General features: G+C 36.4%; 1 protein-coding gene across 1 annotated transcript in view; it reads left to right on the forward strand.

Annotated features, from left to right (window-relative positions):
- The window catches only part of LOC144441496 (influenza virus NS1A-binding protein homolog), a 66,702-nt gene that overhangs the window by 347 nt on the left and 42,775 nt on the right, over positions 1-23,580 (forward strand). Inside the window, exon 2 of the mRNA XM_078131079.1 lies at positions 2,434-2,624. The gene's annotated coding sequence lies outside the window, so the exon portion shown is untranslated. The remainder of the gene's footprint in view (positions 1-2,433; positions 2,625-23,580) is intronic.

The raw sequence follows: 23,580 nt of genomic DNA on the forward strand, positions 1-23,580 counted from the left end.
TAATTTGTGTAGAGTTTATCACATTGTAGATTGGTTCTCTTTTGGGGGCTACTCATCTCGAAGGGCTTTGATACATTGGCGCAAAAAAAATGCGAGATTGAACAAGACTAATGGTTTCTGCGCGGGAAAGCGTGCTTAGTGATGTGTCATCATTTCCGTATTTGCATAACAATATGCGTCGGGGAAAAAATAAACAAATTTGTTTGTAGTCGCACTGGTATTGAAAGTTTAGAGATGAGTTACATCGCAGTCGTCAAATACATGATGTTAGCTGAGAAGAACAGACGTCGCTTTTGGGCACTATGCTCATTTATGTATGAAAAAAACACCAAGCAGAGCGGGGAACTCGCGGAAAGATCACATACGTTACCTTTCCCGACGTTGTTAAGAAATCAATACATCTTTAGTTACAGCGGACATTGTACTATGGTTCTCAAAGAAACGTATCAGCGTCACTAGCCATGTTTTGTTGTTGTGGAATCAAGACGTCTTACAACAATTGTAATGCAAAATCTTGCTTCGTACATGCACTGGTATTACCTCTGGCTCTGCAACAAACCATGTAAATTATGTCCGCCTAGGGGGTTGTGTATCATGTGTTCATTAATTACCAACGATAAACAACACTTCTATTATTTATTTCAAAACATTTGAGTTCACGAATGAAAGATTTAGTGACAGACTCGAAGTCATTCATCTTTGTGGCAAACTTTGACAATTAAAAAATAAAAATAATGAAAATCATTTCTGCAAAAAAAAAATCAGCTAGCTAACTGCAGCTATTTTGAGTTTATGTTGATGTATGCAGCTTTCTGCTTTTACTCCATTTTTCAAACTATGATAGAATGTAAATCCATTCATTGATTGGTTGGTTGGATGTAAAGGCCAATGTTTCAATCCCACGTTCTCACATTAGTGTTATCTTATCAGTGGGGCCATGGGGGTTACATATGATCATTCTTTTGTTCTGGGCCAACTTTGTCAGACAACTGTTTTTCACACCTAAATTTTAAACCATTTTCAAAGTGGACCTTTAAAGGACAGACTTGACAATGACACCTTCATGCACTAATCATTTTGCCATGGTTACCAAAAACGTCAGACATATTAAGTGGCCTGAGCATTTCAAAAACTCATTATGGAAACAGTGTTAATGCATCTATTGTTCTATGTAATTTAGTTTATTGAATTTGATTGAACCTTGATTGGATGCAGTATACATAATTAGCATACAATGATGTACAGACTGTGATGATATCAATTTTACTAGTACTAGTATGAGTAAACAATCCTTTGGCCTATCTCTAGGTGAATCTCATTTTGTAGATCTAAAGTCTTCTTTGAACTTTCATCACCAATGTCTGGTTCATAGTACAAAAATAAATCTGTCGCGATAGTCATCTTTTTTGTTAACTTCTGTTAAAAAACCTTAGACACAAATAAGAGATGTGAAAAAAATGCATGAACAGTCTTGTTTTTTGGTGAGGAGCTTTGCACAATAAAATATGTAAGGAATACCAGCAGGTTGTATCTACTCGCTGATTCTTTTCGTAATCATCCCTGTCATGATGCCAAGGTTTTTTTTCTTTGAGTAACTTGTTTAAAAATCTGTGGAAGGGAGGAAATTCCCCCCCCCCCCCCCCCCCTTGCATCTTCCAAAGGTCATTGACATTTTGCCAACAAACAGGCTCATAGTACCAGGATCATTCAGAATAGAGTAGTTACCATATTTGCTCAACAGTGATGTAGCCGTAACTTGTAGAATATATGCAAGGTTCCTAGAAAGTAAGTAGAGAGTTAAACATGATAACATTGCCTAAAGTAGTCTGTTGGAAGTTCTATGATAGACAACCCTTTTAGTTGTCAACCACTTGGCACAAAACATCATGTCTTGCAGAGTAGGACTCTAGGAGGGAGTTATACAACAAACCGCATGAAAGTAGTCTGTCACTGGCTCCATTAGACTAAGAGAGAGTGAGATATGATATTAAACACAGCAGTGTTGGATGTAGTTAGTAGCAGATTCCACAAGATACATGACGAAACAGTGCTGGGTGTAGTTAGTAGCAAAAAATGCTGACTGAGGAGAACTTTAGCCAAAGTATAGAATTACTAAAAGTATGAGATATTGTGTTGAAGACAATGAGAAACCACACTGGTCAGATCTATTTACTCCAAGCCCAATATTTGTTGTGCCCTGTGTATTGTATTCAGAAAGTAATCCTGACTTCAACATTTGACCCATTCTGTTGGACTTGAGTGAATAAATTTCCAGAGGGAAAAATGTAGAGATTTTTGTAAATGTTCATGTATAAACCACAGTTCTTGACTTTGGTCAAATGTTATTTCTGCAAGTAATTTAAACACACATTTTTGGAGCTATGTCTTGTTTTATTTTAACAATATTCTTGTTTTTTTTTCTTTCTTTGACAGACTTCTGGTCGCCATAAACCAAGTCGCTTAAAACAGCAGCATTCCCTTTAGTACCTGTTTGGCTTTCTCTCATTCTCTCTCTCTTTCTCCATCACCCTCAAGACAAGGCTTTCCAAAGCAGGAAGGAGGTGGTCATTTGAATTCAGCAGACATCCTTTACATCTGTGTTAGTCTGTCTATATTTATTCACGGTAAGTTTTAATATTTCCTTGATGTGTGAGCAAAATTTCACTGTGAATAGTCTTTTCAACCATCGGGGCATGTTGACTGTTGTACAGTAGTATTGTTTAAACTCAACAAAACCCGATATACCTGTATGTAATCAAACCTTTCCTTTGTTTTGGCACAACAAAAGTTATCTCACTGAAAAATATGGTATTTCATATTATGTAAACATTTGATTTGACATTTTTTTGTCAGTCATGTCCATAAATATTCTCCCATATTGTGTGTTCACTGTGGTAACATTCAATTTCCTTTCAATAACTATCGTGTCAGTGCTGAAGTTTCTGTGTGAATTGATGAAAAAACTGCAAGTTGTAAACAACCCTGGTTTTCAGATTTTCAAATCAGAAAATGTGAGAAATTATTTTTTTTTTTTTTTTAAAGAAAAGAGAATTGGAAATAGAATGGTTTGCATATTTTCATACTTTGTTGTTGAGTGAATGAACATTGATAGGTGACACAAAAGTACTTTAATCTTGGAAATCTTAAAGCAAAAAGAAAACTGAATATAAATTTGCCTAATTGCGGTGCCTTTAAATATGTTAAGTGGTACTAAAGCATATAGTGCCACGTGTGATTCCCACTCAGTGAGGTGTTCACTACAAGCTAGGTTTTGTGTGCTAGTTATTAGAATAGTATATTGCTATATAACAATCCATAGCATGTTTCATTTGTAGAAATGCATGCTAATTCACAATAAGTTTCCTGAAATGCCCGTAGGGTCTTTTTGGTTTGAAGTAAAGTGTATGGTGCAGGTCGTTCTCAATTCAACAATTGTAAATATCACAGCCACATATGGCATCTAAACTGTAGAGTTGAGGTAAGGTGTAGGGTACAGAGATCTCACTGTCATAGCCATATAAGGCCTCCAAGCCTGATTGATTCTATGATGTATGACAATATGGCTACTGAAAAGGAACTGTACGATGTCTTTGTGTGCACCAGAAGGTACTATAGTGTCAAAATCTCACAGAATGTTGTTCATGATGATTTGGAATATTATTAAATTGTAGCATTCATCCATGTAAGTATAAAAGTGTATTTGAAATTGTCCAATCACCATTTATCTGTAATTGAAACTGTCCAATCACCAGTTATTACTGTATTTGAAAAATAAAATATTTCACAAACTAGAAATCACTTGTTCTGCCAGAATTTTCCTGCTTACTGTACCCTTGACATCCTGAGACTGGACTTGGAGATCTGATAGTATTATCTGCTGTCATTGGATTTTGGACAAAGAGACTGGACTTGTAGGTCTTGTAGTGGTGTCTGGTATTGTAATGCTGATAAGAAGACTGGACTTGGAGATCTGGTTGTTATCAGTCATTGTAATGCTGAGAATAGAGGGATCTAATTCTAATACCTACATTGTACATAGTGACAAAACCGTGAATAACACTGACTTCAATATTTGTGATGTTGTACCTAGTTTGTTTTGGAACCCAAATAAATGAAGAGAGCAAGTAACATTAGGGTTTATGTTAGATTACTCACAACTGTAGAACACTAACTTCAATATTTGAGATGTACCATAGTCTATTTTGTAACCCAAACAAGATAAAGGAAGCAAGTAAGATTTCATTAGGGTGATAGATGACATCATTGTCAAATTAAACAATACTGGGTTCAAAATGTTGAGTACTCTAGTCTCGTTTATAATAACCTAACAAACTAAAAGAGACAGGTAACAAATGTTAAAGTACACCCTATGTTGATACGACAGTTGTTATTTGGTGTTATCAAATACAAACTTGTTCTCACAGCATAAAGCTGAACATACATTACAATGTAGTATTCTTCAGATATGGCCACTGTCATATTTTATTTTTCAATGAAATGACTATTTTAGGTATGCCACAGAGTGAGGGTTAAAACAAGTCAAGGCTAAGAAACTACGAAGATTGCAGTTTTGAGTCATGGATTTTTTTTTTTATGGTAATGACAGATTTCAGATGGAAGAACTTGAATAAATTTCAGTATTTTACTGATGTCTAAACCTTGACAGGTATTCAGTAACAGGAAAAAGTTTGTAAAACTATTAGTTTCCCAAATGTGCACCGAAACTTATGAATGAGATATCCTATGGATTTCACCCACAAAATGCTGACTTTTATAAATATTTGGTCAATAGCAATAACACACAAAGAATTCCTTCTTTAAAAAAAAGAAGTTCAACCACCCAGTGTAATGTGCACAAATTTACACAAAATCGTACGATCAAAAAATGTTTTTTTTGTGAATCATTACCACATATAGTAAGGAATAGGGGAACATTTTAAATTTTTTTGTGGAATTCTGTGTTTCAGTTGTGTCCAATTAGTTGAAAGGGGTACCCTGCTACAAGCACAGAAGCAAGGAATGGTAAAAGTAATCAGGAGTAGCTAAGATGAAATTTCACCATATACATTATGTTTCTTGGAGATCAGAATAAACCCAATAAAGCCATCAGGAGAACACTTGACTTCCAATTATATAAACAACATTATAAAACATAATACTGAAGTGCTATCAAAATATGTGAATTCTGACTCAAGATAAATCCACTTCACTGATACCGGCATTCCAAGTGACAAACTGGACAGAAGACAACACAAACCAGGCAAAGATCTATGACGCATAGTCGCCGTGTGTCTGTTGCCATGGCAACACCTCTGATATCCTGCATGGCTATAGTTGTAGGTATATATTGATGTTGTAATGAGTGACAAGGCGTTGACATGCTTATATCATGATTGACCTTTATTGACCTGTGTCGTGAGAACAGAACACATCATTTCCAACTGATCTGAGAATTTACATGAATGCCTTGATCAAGGAAAGTTGTGAAATGTATTTTGATATCAACTTAGTTAGGAGAATTTGCATAGAATTGTTTGATCATGTAAAGTATACATCGGATTAGGATATTAAAATTTAGGACTCGAAAACATATGGTACGTGTATGTCCATAGGAGCTATATAAAAAGTGGTTGATTCTAACTTATCATGATAAGGCACTGGTAGTAATGATATAAAAAAATGTAAGATTGCATCACAGTCCTTTAGTGGCTTGATTTGGGTTGAGTAGAAATGAGGTGTTCCTCCCAACTGTTACAAGTGCAAATTATAGTGACAAGTTTACAGACACCAATGTGTCCTCTTGTCATAGCCACATTTTGTTGTTGCGAGTCAAAATTACAAAACTAGCATTTTTTGTGAGTCACCACCACATTGTAAGAGATAGAGAACACCAAATTTTGGAGCATCACTAGAAATTGTGTGTGTCAGTGGCACGTCAAATTGGCCTAGAGGGCACACTGACAAATACCCTTACATACAATGTATTGGCACTTGTACTCACTCACGCATGCATGCGCACACGTGCGCGCACGCACACACACACACACACACACATACACAAACACACTCACACACACACTCACACACACATACACAAACACACACACACACACACTCACACACACACACACACACACACACATACGTGTGTTTTATTACAAATGAGGCCTTCAGTACGGGTGTGTGTTATGAGACCCCTAGTTTGTTGTGATGCTAAATCCATGAACATGATATCGTATATTCTTCCCCTAGCAGACTATACAAAAATCATCGCAGTTTAAAGAAACAACCATTATTGAGCTTTCTGTAGGCATGTGAACTTGTGAAGCCTTCCCAGGCTGACGTGGTTTATGGAGCCATTGGGTGTGAAGCATTTACTGGGCATAAGCTTAAAAGTAGGACCTTGGACCGAGTGTGTACTTTTAAGTGGGAAGTAGGGCCATTTACATACTCATGGAAGTAAAGTATAAAATAGGACCTTTATGCATTTTTAAAAGGTAAATTAAGTATCCCTGTATTTTCCGTTGTATCTTTACACAACAGCAACTGCAAAATTGTCAGAAAACTGACAACCTACTGTAATAATCTGGTATTTCACATAATTTCATATGCTTTCTTCCTTTTTAGAATGCAGAGTAGACAGAGGAAAAGATACCAAAAACTCTTGAAAACTTCAAAACCAGTTTAAAGTTTACTAGGTTGTTAGCATGTTATTAGTAGACTTCTTGAAACACGATTGTAGTCATATTCTGGTGTGTAAAATCAGACTTTTACCTTTATTTGACAATGATTTTATTGGCCAATAAAGACAAGGTAAAACAATATGGCAAATTTGAACACCCCTTGTTGTAACTGGTCTTCACAAAGGGACAATGTGATTACAAATAGGTTTTTGTATAGTGCTCTGAATTCTGAAGTCATGGGCTGATATGACACCAGACACAGATATTACACCAGACACAGAAAAATACACTGATCATATATTTTTAATTGAAACATCAAAACCAACAGTTAGAACTTTGCTATGTTGTGGACCAACATTATTTTGTTTTGGAATAAAGACTTCTACTTAAAAGGGTTTCTTAGATGATCTGGCAAGTAAATTGTGTGCATGAAGTGAAACAAATTTTGAACATGATGTTTACATAAAGTATACCCAATCCTTGTTCAGTTTATTTATTTTTCAAAAAATGTGAAAAACTGACTTCAAATGGACAATAAGAAATACAGTTCCAGCATGGTACTCAGTGAAGGTTGAACTTTTTAAATAAAATGAATAACATAAAAAATTCTGCTTACAAAGGTCACACTCTTTCCTGTACATTACAGATTTGTCCAGTTAGTGACTAGCTACTACCTGCATTGACGCATTTTTCCAGGAAGAGGAACATGAATCAAAATTATTCCATTGTTGTTATACTTAGGAAAGTGAGTTTAAAGTATTGTGCTTTTGAGATAAGACTGAGATAGGTTAGCAAACAAGTAGCCTAGAATCCATTCAAGTTCCTTATACTATGGTCACCACAAAGACACCAAAGCTCAGGCCACAGATGAGAGATTCAATTTCTGCTGTATTTTAAATAGAAGACACAAATAAGTCAAATCATGTACACAATACAAGCTACAAAGTAATACTTTGGTGTGTGTATTTTCAACAGAAAAGCAGGACCATTTACACACCCTTGGTATCATGGTACAATGGAAGGCCCTGGAGTGTGATAATTTAAGTGACAAATAAGGCCATCTACACACTCTTAGTAATATGGCAACATGACAGACCTTTGACTGTCCATTTATACATTGAAAGTTGGCCATTTATACAATCATAGTAATAATATGGCACAATGAAAGGAGTTTGTAGTGTGTACTTATGAGGAAAGTTGAACATTTACACATTCATAGTATTTTGGTAAAATGTATTTTTTAAAGTTTAACATGGGGTCATTTAAACACTCATGGGAGTTTGGTAGAGAGGGAGACATTATTGTGTTCTGAAGTGGAAAACTAAGAAGTCCCAGAATGTAAACAGACAAGAGGTTAACTACAAGCTATGCAGCTTTGAACAGCAACCAATACACAATTGTAAGATGACTGATGACTCAATATATTGTTCTCACATTTGACAGCACTTCATATATGTGGTCTTGCTAGATATTAGACTTTAGGGGGATATTACAACAGACACAGAAACAATATACTGAACATATACTTTTATTTGAAACATCAAAACCAAAAGTTAGAACTTTGCTATGTTGTGGACCAACATTATTTGGTTTTGGAATAAAGACTTCTACTTAAAAGGGTTTCTTAGATGATCTGGCAAGTAAAACTTGCACATGAAGAGAAAAAATGAAGTAAGAAAAGTTTCAACTTAAACTTTGAACATGATGTTTACATAAAGTATACCCAAGCCTTGTTCAGTTTATTTATATTTCAAAAAATGTGAAAAACTGACTTCAAATGAACAATAACAAATACAGTTCCACCATGGTACTCAGTGAAGGTTGAACTTTTTAAATAAAATGGTGTGATAGGTGAACAAAAAGTGAGTAGGTGGCCCAGAATGCCAGGTCCACTTATATTATCACTCCACATACTCCAAAGCTTCAGGGTTAGTCAGAGATTTCAATTATTGTTCAGGTACTGAGTATTTTTGTTTGGGCAATGGAGAAAATGAATTAAATGGTACATTTCCAAGGAAAGCCATGCATTATTTTCAGAATGTGGTCGATCGATACACTAGCCCATGGTCACAGCTAAATTTATGTATGACAATGCATTGAGCCCAGGTGACGGTGTAGTGACCATAGTTGGCAGAACTCACATGGAGTCTAAAGTAGGTTACATGATGCATTTGTATAAATAAATCTGCCCCCCTCCCCCCCCCCCCCCCATCTGCCAAAAATTATTGTGCCTTATGTGACTAACAAATTTACTTTGTAAAAAACTTAATAACAAAAAAATTCTGCTTACAAAGGTCAAACTCTTTCCTGTACAACAGAGATTTGTCCAGTTAGTGACTAGCTACTACCTGCATTAAAACATTTTTCCAGGAAGAGGAACATGAATCAAAATTATTCCATTGTTGTTATATTTAGGAAAGTGAGTTTAAAGTATTGTGCTTATGAAATAAGACTGTGATAGGTTAGCAAACAAGTTAGTATGTAGCCTAGTATCCATTCAAGTTCCTTATACTATGGTCACCACAAAGTCACCAAAGCTCAGGCCACAGATGAGAGATTCGATTTCTGCTGTAATTTTAAATAGAAGACACAAGTCAAATTGTGTACACATTACAAGCTACAAAGTAATACTTTGGTGTGTGTATTTTCAACAGAATAGCAGGACCATTTACACACCCTTGGTACCATGGTACAATGGAAGGCCCTGGAGTGTGATAATTTAAGTGACAAATAAGGCCATCTACACACTCTTAGTAATATGACAACATGACAGACCTTTGACTGTCCATTTATACATTGAAAGTTGGCCATTTATACAATCATAGTAATAATATGGCACAATGAAAGGAGTTTGTAGTGTGTACTTATGAGGAAAGTTGAACATTAACACATTCATAGTATTTTGGTAAAATGTATTTTTTAAAGTTTAACATGGGGTCATTTAAACACTTATGGTAATTTGGTAGAGAGGGAGACATTATTGTGTTCTGAAGTGGAAAATTAGGAAGTCCCAGAATGTAAACAGACAAGAGGTCAACTACAGGCTATGCAGCTTTGAACAGCAACCAAAAAAATGAATTAAATGGTACATTTCCAAGGAAAGCCATGCATTATTTTCAGAATGTGGTCGATCGATACACTAGCCCATGGTCACAGCTAAATTTATGTATGACCATGCATTGAGCCCAGGTGACGGTGTAGTGACCATAGTTGGCAGAACTCACATGGAGTCTAAAGTAGGTTACATGATGCATTTGTATAAATAACTCTGCCCCCCTCCCCCCCCCCATCTGCCAAAAATTGTTGTGCCTTATGTGACTAACAAATTTACTTTGAAAAAAACTTAATAACAAAAAAATTCTGCTTACAAAGGTCAAACTCTTTCCTGTACAACAGAGATTTGTCCAGTTAGTGACTAGCTACTACCTGCATTAAAACATTTTTCCAGGAAGAGGAACATGAATCAAAATTATTCCATTGTTGTTATATTTAGGAAAGTGAGTTTAAAGTATTGTGCTTATGAAATAAGACTGTGATAGGTTAGCAAACAAGTTAGTATGTAGCCTAGTATCCATTCAAGTTCCTTATACTATGGTCACCACAAAGTCACCAAAGCTCAGGCCACAGATGACAGATTCAATTTCTGCTGTAATTTTAAATAGAAGACACAAGTCAAATTGAGTACACATTACAAGCTACAAAGTAATACTTTGGTGTGTGTATTTTCAACAGAAAAGCAGGACCATTTACACACCCTTGGTACCATGGTACAATGGAAGGCCCTGGAGTGTGATAATTTAAGTGACAAATAAGGCCATCTACACACTCTTAGTAATATGGCAACATGACAGACCTTTGACTGTTATACATTGAAAGTTGGCCATTTATACAATCATAGTAATAATATGGCACAATGAAAGGAGTTTGTAGTATGTACTTATGAGGAAAGTTGAACATTTACACATTCATAGTATTTTGGTAAAATGTATTTTTTAAAGTTTAACATGGGGTCATTTAAGCACTTATGGTAATTTGGTAGAGAGGGAGACATTATTGTGTTCTGAAGTGGAAAATTAGGAAGTCCCAGAATGTAAACAGACAAGAGGTCAACTACAGGCTATGCAGCTTTGAACAGCAACCAAAAAAATGAATTAAATGGTACATTTCCAAGGAAAGCCATGCATTATTTTCAGAATGTGGTCGATCGATACACTAGCCCATGGTCACAGCTAAATTTATGTATGACCATGCATTGAGCCCAGGTGACGGTGTAGTGACCATAGTTGGCAGAACTCACATGGAGTCTAAAGTAGGTTACATGATGCATTTGTATAAATAACTGCCCCCCTCCCCCCATCTGCCAAAAATTATTGTGCCTTATGTGACTAACAAATTTACTTTGAAAAAAACTTAATAACAAAAAAATTCTGCTTACAAAGGTCAAACTCTTTCCTGTACAACAGAGATTTGTCCAGTTAGTGACTAGCTACTACCTGCATTAAAACATTTTTCCAGGAAGAGGAACATGAATCAAAATTATTCCATTGTTGTTATATTTAGGAAAGTGAGTTTAAAGTATTGTGCTTATGAAATAAGACTGTGATAGGTTAGCAAACAAGTTAGTATGTAGCCTAGTATCCATTCAAGTTCCTTATACTATGGTCACCACAAAGTCACCAAAGCTCAGGCCACAGATGAGAGATTCAATTTCTGCTGTAATTTTAAATAGAAGACACAAGTCAAATTGTGTACACATTACAAGCTACAAAGTAATACTTTGGTGTGTGTATTTTCAACAGAAAAGCAGGACCATTTACACACCCTTGGTACCATGGTACAATGGAAGGCCCTGGAGTGTGATAATTTAAGTGACAAATAAGGCCATCTACACACTCTTAGTAATATGGCAACATGACAGACCTTTGACTGTCCATTTATACATTGAAAGTTGGCCATTTATACAATCATAGTAATAATATGGCACAATGAAAGGAGTTTGTAGTGTGTACTTATGAGGAAAGTTGAACATTTACACATTCATAGTATTTTGGTAAAATGTATTTTTTAAAGTTTAACATGGGGTCATTTAAACACTCATGGGAGTTTGGTAGAGAGGGAGACATTATTGTGTTCTGAAGTGGAAAATTAGGAAGTCCCAGAATGTAAACAGACAAGAGGTCAACTACAGGCTATACAGCTTTGAACAGCAACCAAAAAAATGAATTAAATGGTACATTTCCAAGGAAAGCCATGCATTATTTTCAGAATGTGGTCGATCGATACACTAGCCCATGGTCACAGCTAAATTTATGTATGACAATGCATTGAGCCCAGGTGACGGTGTAGTGACCATAGTTGGCAGAACTCACATGGAGTCTAAAGTAGGTTACATGATGCATTTGTATAAATAACTCTGCCCCCCTCCCCCCCCCCCATCTGCCAAAAATTATTGTGCCTTATGTGACTAACAAATTTACTTTGAAAAAAACTTAATAACAAAAAAATTCTGCTTACAAAGGTCAAACTCTTTCCTGTACAACAGAGATTTGTCCAGTTAGTGACTAGCTACTACCTGCATTAAAACATTTTTCCAGGAAGAGGAACATGAATCAAAATTATTCCATTGTTGTTATATTTAGGAAAGTGAGTTTAAAGTATTGTGCTTATGAAATAAGACTGTGATAGGTTAGCAAACAAGTTAGTATATAGCCTAGTATCCATTCAAGTTCCTTATACTATGGTCACCACAAAGTCACCAAAGCTCAGGCCACAGATGAGAGATTCAATTTCTGCTGTAATTTTAAATAGAAGACACAAATAAGTCAAATCATGTACACAATACAAGCTACAAAGTAATACCCTGGTGTGTGTATTTTCAAAAGAAAAGCAGTGCCATTTACACACCCTTTGTACCATGGTACAATGGAAGGCCCTGGAGTGTGATAATTTAAGTGACAAATAAGGCCATCTACACACTCTTAGTAATATGGCAACATGACAGACCTTTGACTGTCCATTTATACATTGAAAGTTGGCCATTTATACAATCATAGTAATAATATGGCACAATGAAAGGAGTTTGTAGTGTGTACTTATGAGGAAAGTTGAACATTTACACATTCATAGTATTTTGGTAAAATGTATTTTTTAAAGTTTAACATGGGGTCATTTAAACACTCATGGGAGTTTGGTAGAGAGGGAGACATTATTGTGTTCTGAAGTGGAAAATTAGGAAGTCCCAGAATGTAAACAGACAATAGGTCAACTACAGGCTATGCAGCTTTGAACAGCAACCAAAAAAATGAATTAAATGGTACATTTCCAAGGAAAGCCATGCATTATTTTCAGAATGTGGTCGATCGATACACTAGCCCATGGTCACAGCTAAATTTATGTATGACAATGCATTGAGCCCAGGTGACGGTGTAGTGACCATAGTTGGCAGAACTCACATGGAGTCTAAAGTAGGTTACATGATGCATTTGTATTAAATAAACCTGCCCCCCTCCCCCCATCTGCCAAAAATTATTGTGCCTTATGTGACTAACAAATTTACTTTGAAAAAAACTTAATAACAAAAAAATTCTGTTTACAAAGGTCAAACTCTTTCCTGTACAACAGAGATTTGTCCAGTTAGTGACTAGCTACTACCTGCATTAAAACATTTTTCCAGGAAGAGGAACATGAATCAAAATTATTCCATTGTTGTTATATTTAGGAAAGTGAGTTTAAAGTATTGTGCTTATGAAATAAGACTGTGATAGGTTAGCAAACAAGTTAGTATGTAGCCTAGTATCCATTCAAGTTCCTTATACTATGGTCACCACAAAGTCACCAAAGCTCAGGCCACAGATGAGAGATTCAATTTCTGCTGTAATTTTAAATAGAAGACACAAATAAGTCAAATCATGTACACAATACAAGCTACAAAGTAATACCCTGGTGTGTGTATTTTCAACAGAAAAGCAGGACCATTTACACACCCTTGGTACCATGGTACAATGGAAGGCCCTGGAGTGTGATAATTTAAGTGACAAATAAGGCCATCCACACACTCTTAGTAATATGGCAACATGACAGACCTTTGACTTCGACTTCACAATTATGAAAAAGAAAAACAACACTTTGAATAAGTAGGATCATTTACAAAGTAACACTGTAACATGGTAGAACGTGCGACTGAGGAGAGTGCACAAACTCTTTTTTACAAACATCAAAGCCAACAAAGTTACAAATATGCCATGCTAAGAACCCATGTTATTTTGATATTGGGTAAGAAAGTCATTTCTCAGAAAAACAATTTCCTTCAAACTGTCAAGTCAAACTTGCATATGAAGAGGAAAAACATGAACTTGGAAAACTCAATGTCACAAAGCCTTCAACTTTGAATAAAATGTTTTGATGAACTATCCTAGTTGCTCTAGCTCATGTTAGCTGTCTTTCAAAAACAGGCGCCAAAAATCAAAACCTTACAGCACACGTTAATATTGCTTTGTCAGCAAAAGGTTGAGATTTTGAAATCAGTTGGTGTGATAAGTGAGTAATTACAAGAATATGTAGCCTAGAATCAAAGCCAGTTCCGATGGCATTTATTGCTAGTGTAACACAACACAAAGGCTTGATGGTCAGACATTTCAATTACATTGAAAATTGACTAATTGTGATTGGAAAATGCTCATATGAAAATTAAATTGTGTGGTAAATTTCCATGGCAATGCCATTGTTTTAAAATGTCAGTACTATACCACACCTGGTGGCATCTAGTTAACAAGAAACTTATATGCACACATGATTGTCGGCAACCACAGTTGGTGGAACTTAATACATAGTTACTTCACTAGGTCATATTTTGCATTGAATCAGTCCTGCCCTATCAGACCAAAGGCTATCTTTAAAAAAACAGCTTCTTAACAAACTTTGATTCCAAAGTTAACACCTATTTATGAAGTACAACAGTCAAACTCCTAACTCAGCAACTACCACTCTGAGAAAGGCCATAAAAACAGCTTCTTAACAAAACTCTGATTCCAAAGTTAACACCTATTTATGAAGTACAACAGTCAAACTCCTAACTCAGCAACTACCACTCTGAGAAAGGCCATAAAAACAGCTTCTTAACAAAACTCTGATTCCAAAGTTAACACCTATTTATGAGGTACAACAGAGAATTATCAAACTCCTAACTCACCAACTACCAGTCTGAGAGAAGCAACAAAAAAAAACCCAGCTTCTTAACAAACTCTGATTCCAAAGTTAACACCAATTTATGAAATACAGCAGAGAATTATCAAACTCCTAACTCACCAACTACCAGAGAAGCATCAATTTTCATTAAATGAAAACAATAGTAATATTAATGCCAATTACACTGCAGAAATCATGCATACACTACACTGCAAGTCTTATAATTTACACATCTTTACCCTTCCATCACCACACTTGTGACCCACATGATTACTACCACCTTTGTCTAGGGGTAGCATGAAACAAAGTATCACCTTTGACCTGCCACATCACCTAGGGAAGATTTGACTGGAGGCAAAAAAGGCCAAAGATGACATTCTGTCCATACTTACCACCTTTACACAACCTTTACACAATTATTACACAGGTGGAAAGATGAGTAAAATGACTTTCTGTATTTTGATATTTAGTTATAGGAATCAAGACCTAAAGACATCTCAACCCCAACAAAGTTTATGCAACCAAGATGATCGCTATTTTGAAGCAGGCAAAGACTTACAAGCACTTTTCTGGATTTTATTATTTTCTTTGCCAATTTAACCTCTTTCTTTGCATGAGGTATCTACATGCTTTAATAGCATCAAAGTTTTGGAGTTAACAGCTCTCAAAATATGAATATTCTCCACACAAAATAGCTCATTATAGTGAACACATATTGCCTGGCCATGTGGGCTATAGCACTCGTTTATTACACCTGAGGGACTGTGAGTTACCAGAATCACATGCTATTTCCCCGAGGCCGAAGCCAAGGGAAATAACATGTAATTCTGGTAACTCACAGTCACGAAGGGGTAATAAACAGGTGCTATAGCCCAAATATAGGCCAGGCAATATGTGTTTTATAATATACCTCATGAAAATCTTGCCCTCTTTTCTTGAGGTTGGCAGACGACATCGTTCGAAGCTGCCATTTTGACCTGCTGTGAATGTGCGGTGGTCACATGACCATGTAATAGTTGATGGAACTATTTCCCTAGGGAAATAGTCATTCTATTTTCCTATCATGTGACTGATTCTAGCGAATCATGGCACAGCATTATCACTAGGTATATTATAACTTAAATTATATCAGACAATGATGCTACTGAATGCACTCTACATAAGAATACTTAATTTCCACACATTGTGCACTATAGTATGATGTAGGGCATGAAAAGCACAAACAAAATGGCCACCGAGCAGCCATATTAGAACATGTGTCACAAAAGAAATAAACAAGCATGTATGTTATACTCGTGCCAAGTTTGCCAGAAATAAACTCAGTCTTGTCAAAAAAATATGACTTCAGATGCTCACATGCAGGAACAGATGGACAGAACCCAATATATGTGTCATTTACATTATCCAAGACTTCCTCCAGCAGGGATTGAACTTTTCAATCTCAAACACAACTTTTGAAAGCTACACCTGAAGCTTTCATCCTCTAACTAATCAACTTCATCAGCAGACTGAAAAAAATTGACATGAATTAGCTAAGCTAAGAACAAAAGGTGTTACTTACCATGTTTAGAAACATAACCACTCACTGGGTTAGTGAGTGATATTAACACTGTGACAGTGGTCCTATGCATGGGAAAGACTGAAATGGCTCCCATCTTTGTTTAGATGATCATGCAAGCAATTGTTAGTAAAACGAAAGGACAAGACAGACAAAAAGGATCTGAAGGGTCCAACATATCGCATTAAATGTGGGGGCGGTAGTGATAGTCAGTGTGATCAAGACTGAATCGGGGAGATGGAAAGATCACTGAAAGTGAGGTTTTTAGAACACGTACAGATTGCCAAGCACATTACTAGTACATCCGAAGTGTCTAGACATATATGTCAAATTTACTGTGGACATACATAGTATATCAATCTGGTGACCACTTCTGACTGTGAAACCACGGGCTTACAGGCCTACTTTGAACAGAGATGGGGACCATTTCACATACATGTACATGGGACTCACTCACTAAGCCAGTGAGTGGTGGTGTTTCTAACATGTTAACACCTGCTGTTTGTTTATGTCAATTCCTTCAGTCTGCTGGTGAATACCTTAGTTAGACTGGATGAATGCATCAGGTACAGCTTTTAAAAGTTGTTGTGTTGGAGAATGAAAATTTCAAATTTCAGTAGAAAATGGCTTATAGTATACCACACAGTTTAACCTACATAGTTACTTGACAGTGTTATTTTACATGAACAAACAAGGTCATGTGAAGCATTAAATAATTAGACATACCTCACTGTCACTGTCATCTACTGTGAGCTATGTGCAATATTGGTTATCACATGAGGGTTGACTAATCACGAATCAGTTAAAAGTCACAATTTGATCACTGCCTAGATAGGAGATAAACCAGACAATTCTGATCAATAGCAAAACCATACATTACATTTGTTGTTTGGTGCCTTTTTTTTCATATGCTATTGCTCTGGTTTGAACATGCCATTTTATTAATTTCCAGTCCCTGTTGCACAACACTTTCTCCTTCAATAGGCATTTTTCAGCTTCAGACTTTGTTACAGCTTTCCTCTTTTGAATGTGAGACATGAAATTCCTGTCAATGGCTTCTTCTTCAGCCCTTGTCCATGGCACTCTTCGTCCAACAACTTTAGACTTTGTCCCAACTACATGTACAAAGAAAAAAGACCAATTTTCAGCAATATACTTTCACTGTCATCCTTGACATCAAGGAAGAACATTCAGCTGACATTGTTAATGATGTAAATGAGCAATTACAAGACACTGTAGCACTTAATAACTTTTGGAACTATCATATTGCTGTATGATCAATGTTTGTTTCAAGTTCCATCAAAGCAAACTTTCCTATTCTTTCTGGATTTACGCGCATTGATAAATATACAAATGAGCAATTAAGCAACAAAACTCTAGTCTTTTCGTACTCATGTTGCATCCAAATACTATGTCAGCCCACAACTGCTTGAAAGAAAGTGTGACACTAACAATTTGTTAGCATATGTACGTCCACATGTGCGTGGGGTGTGACAGTACTCCATATCCTGCAATGCAAGTAATCCATCAGACCCCTTCTCATGCATTGTCAGTTTTTATGCTCGAAGATCCTTGCTTAGCATTTGATACTGTCTATCAAGACATTTAGGGATTGATCTGACATTAGTACCGGAACAATAAAGTACACTGTAGTGTATTATAAAACACACATTGACCAGCAACAGCAACCTGTTCCCGAACGGGCTGCAAGTAACTTGAAATGAATGCAATTTCATTTGACTGGAGGAAAACAGTCTGATTCATTCTGGGTGACTAACTTATTTCCTCCTTGGGAACAGATATTGACAGAAGCCATCACAACCAGTCATTCTATGACAGTTTAGCACTTATTTTACACTTACCTGTGGTTGATCTATTTTTAGGTCCTGTAGATGACCCCTTCTTAGGTCCACAATTTTCTCTAATCTCTGGTTGACTTGTCTGATTATGTATACTTATTCTTTGTATTCCCTCACTGGAGGCTAATGAAAAAATTATAGTCACTGTGTAAAATATCAAGCCTATGCAGTAAAGATGGTATGTTCACAAATTATGCAACTCAAAATCACTGTTAGCAAAGACAAGAATTTTTGAATTCAAAAGAAAAGAGCTGCCAACCAACTATTCTTGCTGTATACCACACATTATAGCTATCACATATATATATGTTAAATTTTATCTTGTGATTTCCCAAATGATTCATAGTAAATATTTCTATACAGCTTGGATTGATACTCCAGAACCTGAAACAAACTGAATCACAACAAAAGACAAAAAATGCACCACACCACCCCAAAGGGTCATTAATGTATAAGTATGTCTTCAAGAAACAGTTATTACTTGTAGGCATTTACAAGGATCTCATATCATTAAAAAACAAAAACATATTTAGAAATACAAGTATTTAATGACAAGACTGATGACACTTTGTATGTTCTTAAAAATTCTGACTTCTCAGCAGCACAGACAATTTTTAAATGTGCTACTGTTTTCATTTAACAACTGTTTTAAACATGTCCTTGTCCGATGTAGCATAGAGGAGAGCATTATTTTTTTTTAAAGTACAGGTGGACAATTAACTTACCTGGATTAGGGTCCACTTCTTTTTTTGAATCATCACAATCTGGATTAGGGTCCACTTCTTTTTTTGAATCATCACAATCACTATCACATGAGTCTTCCTCATCAGAAAGGAGTCCAGTAACTTCTGTTGGAGCAAACAAGCTTGAGTGAGGTCCTCATCATGACACAAAGAAATTGAGAGAGAAGTCACGCAGTGTTTTATTTAAGGGTGGTAAGTAGGTAAATGTTACCGGGGTTCCCCTGTCATTTTGTCCAATTGACACTTCCATTTTTCATCACTAATGTTACCGCAGTTCCCTATGAATTTGCCTGTGTTCCCAGGCAGCTGACCTTAAATAAAACATTGTGATTGTGAAGTGTACATACATCAGGTTTGGGCACCTGCTTGGGGGTTCCCTGGTAGGGGCCTGTACACACATACATTTAGATGCAGTAAATTTTTTTCCTTTTTTCTGATACAGTTGTCATTATCATTTTCTTTGGTTAAACTTTAATGACAAAATCATAAAGCCTTAAATAGACCAATTGACACCCAGATAGGTATGATGGTTAGTACAATGTAAGAAAATGAAGAGAAATACTTATTATACTATTTTATTTCTTCTTTACATAAAATTTGGTGCATACTCTTATTTTCAAAATTTAAACTTAGGCCAAAAAAAGGTTTTGTTTCCCGTCCTCGCGTGCGTCATTCCAAACCATGCCCATCGTACGTTTTTATTCTGTTTCCCCCTCCCCCATCTACCACAGGCAACTGACAACGTACAAAGTATTTCAACTGTAAAAAAAATTCAGTGATTGTATTAGTATATTTAAAGGGTAATTAAAGTACTGGTAATTTGATGGTACCTCCATACATTTCGTCTGAATACGTTGGAACATGGCGTATCATGTAGACGCGTACATACATGTTATAAGGATGAATGCGTACTCTGTAATACATGTGTTGTAGAAGCTCGTGAGACAGAACGTCTAGCGGACACACAGTTGAAATACTTCGTACGTTGTCAGTTGCCTGTGGTAGATCAGTGAGGGGGATGTTTTATTTTTGTATTGCTATGCTTTTGTCCATTCAAGTGTCCGTTGGCAGCAAAATCTTTTTGATGAATGATTTTCAGATTACTACTGTGACTGTAGGTAAAGCTCAAATGTAGGGTACTAACCTTCTGGAATTATATCTATTTCTTCCAGACTTCTCCCTCTATATTTGGCAATAGTTCCACTTTCCATAGCCAGCAACACCTTACTTATCTGTGCAGCTTGTACGGCACTTTCTTGTTGTCTATAAAAATTACTGTGTACCCTGATGTCATGCCCCATATATTGGGCAAGGTTTGCTAAATCATTATTTTTCAAGTTCAGGATCTGACACATTGTAGCCACATGCTTTCGCATACGTGTGGACTGTAAGCTTTCAGGATTTGACACATTGGCCTGCACTGCACATGCTCTGAGAGTATCGGTGCCCCTGTAGTATAATCTTCTTGCTCCATTGGGATTAGCGAAAAAATACGGATTCCCTTCTAAGCCAGCACTTTGTCGGGTCTTCACCAGCAATTCCATAACCTCATATGTGTTGGGTGATAGCAGAATTGGAACCTTGCCGCCCTTTTTGCCTCTAGTTACGATTCTTGTGAAGTATTTCAATAGTTCTTGCTCTGTGGTACTTAGAGAAGCTAGGACATCTGCATTTGGTGGTGAATCATCTCTATTTATGAATGTTTCAAGAAGAAGTCTTGACACTTCTCCGCTCCGTCTCCTGTTAAATATGATAACAGAAGTCAATGTCACCTGACACAACTTTCCCCACATTTCCTTTGTGAATCCATCTATATGTGCCCCAGAAAGGTTGTCTTTATAGTGTGTCATCTCTTTAGATAAGTAGTCTGTGATTTTCTGTACATCTTCAGAAGATGGCAGCACTGCAGTTTTATTCCATCTTGCTTCTTTGAGTGTAGTAAGAGCAGCAGCAGAAATTTCAGCATTCCATTCTGATCTATAGATTTGCTGGAAACGCTCAGCCTGTAAAATATGAGTAAATATTCATAATGAACTTGTCAAACAAACAATTGTTGGTGTTAGCCCTTGGGAAGTTGTACGGATATGTGCCACCCAGATGGGCCACTTTCCTAAAATTGGTTGACATTTCACCTGAAAACCCCCTCAACATAGAGAAACCTTAAAATATAGGTTTGATTTTGACTAGAAATCCCTAAAAATGTGTCTACTTTTTTGAGTTTGCATTGGTAGATGTTTTCAACTCGGGCATCGGACCCGCCATACAAAAATAATGGGAGTACGTACAGTACCCCACTCAGGGTTTGATGTAGCCGTGTGTGGGAGAAGTGACAACCACAGTGGGTACCTAATGTACCTTTCTCTGTTGATTGATGTTGAACAGAAAACCACTGACAACTGTAGAGAGAGTGTTACGCTACCCTCTTGTTGTCAAAGATGTATTAAACAAGATCTATCTAGGTGCCAAGTGAGTGAACCTATATAATTGGTTTTGAGACAACAGGATAATTTGTTACTACATTCACTGTGTTAGAGTATTTTACAGTAACTGTTACAATTACATTATTTGCAGTTGGCTTTGAATATTATTGATAAGCCCTGAACAAAACATTAACTTCTACATACCTTTTTAATTCTCTCATCACAGTTTTCCATTATTGCACAGTACATTTCAATCTCAGAGAGGGAAAGAAGGTTGTAGCCAGTCTTCAATGCCAATGAGGGGACTTCATAGCTCACTCCATTAAATCTACCAAGAGCTCTCACTGTCTTTATTACTGTCGGAAAGTTCTCTGGAGAAATGAAATCTTCCATCATCTTTAGACCTAAACTTCTTCCTGCTACAACCAATCGGCCACATTCTCGCAATCGCTGTTTGATGTAGTCATTCTTTGCAGTGTCATATATAACTTTACCACTTTCCAACTGCCGCCGTCCATGCTTCTTGAATAGCTTCTCTCCAAACTTTATGATTAGTGGGTCAGCCATGATCGCAGAAGTGACTTCGTCTTTCTTCATATCTGACAGAACTTTCCAAAACTCATGTGAAACATTCTTTGGCATGGGCATTAGTTGCCATGCACTCGCTTGTATTTGACGACCTTTTATTGCATCACTACTGCTTTTCCTGAACAAACATGTTTGTACGTGACGCCACAGTGTGTCCTTGAAAAACATTCCTCCACAGTGTACACAGAACAGGTAACTCTTAGCTGTGCGTTGTTTTGATGGTTGCCTTCTTGTTACAATAGTTCCAGAGTTCTTCGTTAATACTTCCATATTGTGTGCTTTGTTCCCTTTATTCACAATTAGACTAAACGATCTCTTCCGTTCTTTTGAATATTTCGGATAAGCCAGAGCTGCAGCTACTTCCTTCTCCTCTTTGTGCATTAACTTTAAATGTCGAGCTATATGAGTTTGTTTTTTATCACAGTAGTAGCAGTAATTGACTTTGTTCTGTATTCTTTTGCCTTGTGCATTACGTGAAACACACTTTACTGAGATTCCTGTCTCAGACTGACCTACTTCACTTTGACTTGAGATGAATCCAGGCTCAGCTTCTTTTTTGTCCACTGGTTGGCAACTGCCATCATTATTTTGGCCCTCAGTCACATTCAATTCTTCACTACTGTGATTAAAGTCATGATCAGTACCAGGCTTAGGTCTTGGTTTGTCCATTGGTTGACTTCTGGTATCACTATTTTGACACTCACTTGTATTCAATTCTACACTAAGGTGATCACAGTCAGAATCATCATCACTGTCACTTTCTGGGTCAGCACTGGGAACATACTCAGAACAACTGGACTCTGCAGCTTCACTGTCTTCTGTATTCTTCAAAGAATTGAAAGAGTATGGTCCCTATGCAAAATAAGAAACATGGGAGCTTACAGTAATGGATTGTTTTATGTTTTTGCAAGTTGGTGAATGTCAGGGCATACATAAATTGACAGAAATACCTCCACTACACTTATCATATGGCGAATCTGTCACTACTGTTCACTTGATGTCCTCTCTGGTGCATTAAAAAGCTTTTAATAAACTACTCATACGATAAAAATTGTATCACATACAACAGATGTATGATTTGGGAAACCTGAAACAATTATGATGCTTTGTCAAGAATTTACATCTTTTCTGATTTTTCAATCACTGATCACGTGCAATGGAAACAAAATGGCTATCAGTTTAGGTCATCTTGGGTACATGTAACATCACAGTTATCCATGGCCTTGTTCAATTGGACTTTAGTCTAATACAGCGAGTGCAAGTCAAAACAGCATGGAATTTCAGTGTTCAAATCGGACAGTTTTCTTGACTGACAGATACATTAGAAAAGGTATTAAGGTGCGGTGATAAAATACTGGTATCTAATTGAATCAATTTGATATCCAATCATAATGATTATTTCATGGCAAAACTTTCAAGTATATCTACAACCCCTCTGATTTTTAAAAAACAGAATTGTTTTCATCTTCTGGAATGAATATCAAATTTTGATTACCTTTTCAATCAAAGAAACATTAACATGTAATGTCTGACTAATTACATCAA

Source organism: Glandiceps talaboti, chromosome 10, assembly GCF_964340395.1.
Source record: "Glandiceps talaboti chromosome 10, keGlaTala1.1, whole genome shotgun sequence".
Taxonomy (NCBI): Eukaryota; Metazoa; Hemichordata; class Enteropneusta; family Spengelidae; genus Glandiceps; species Glandiceps talaboti.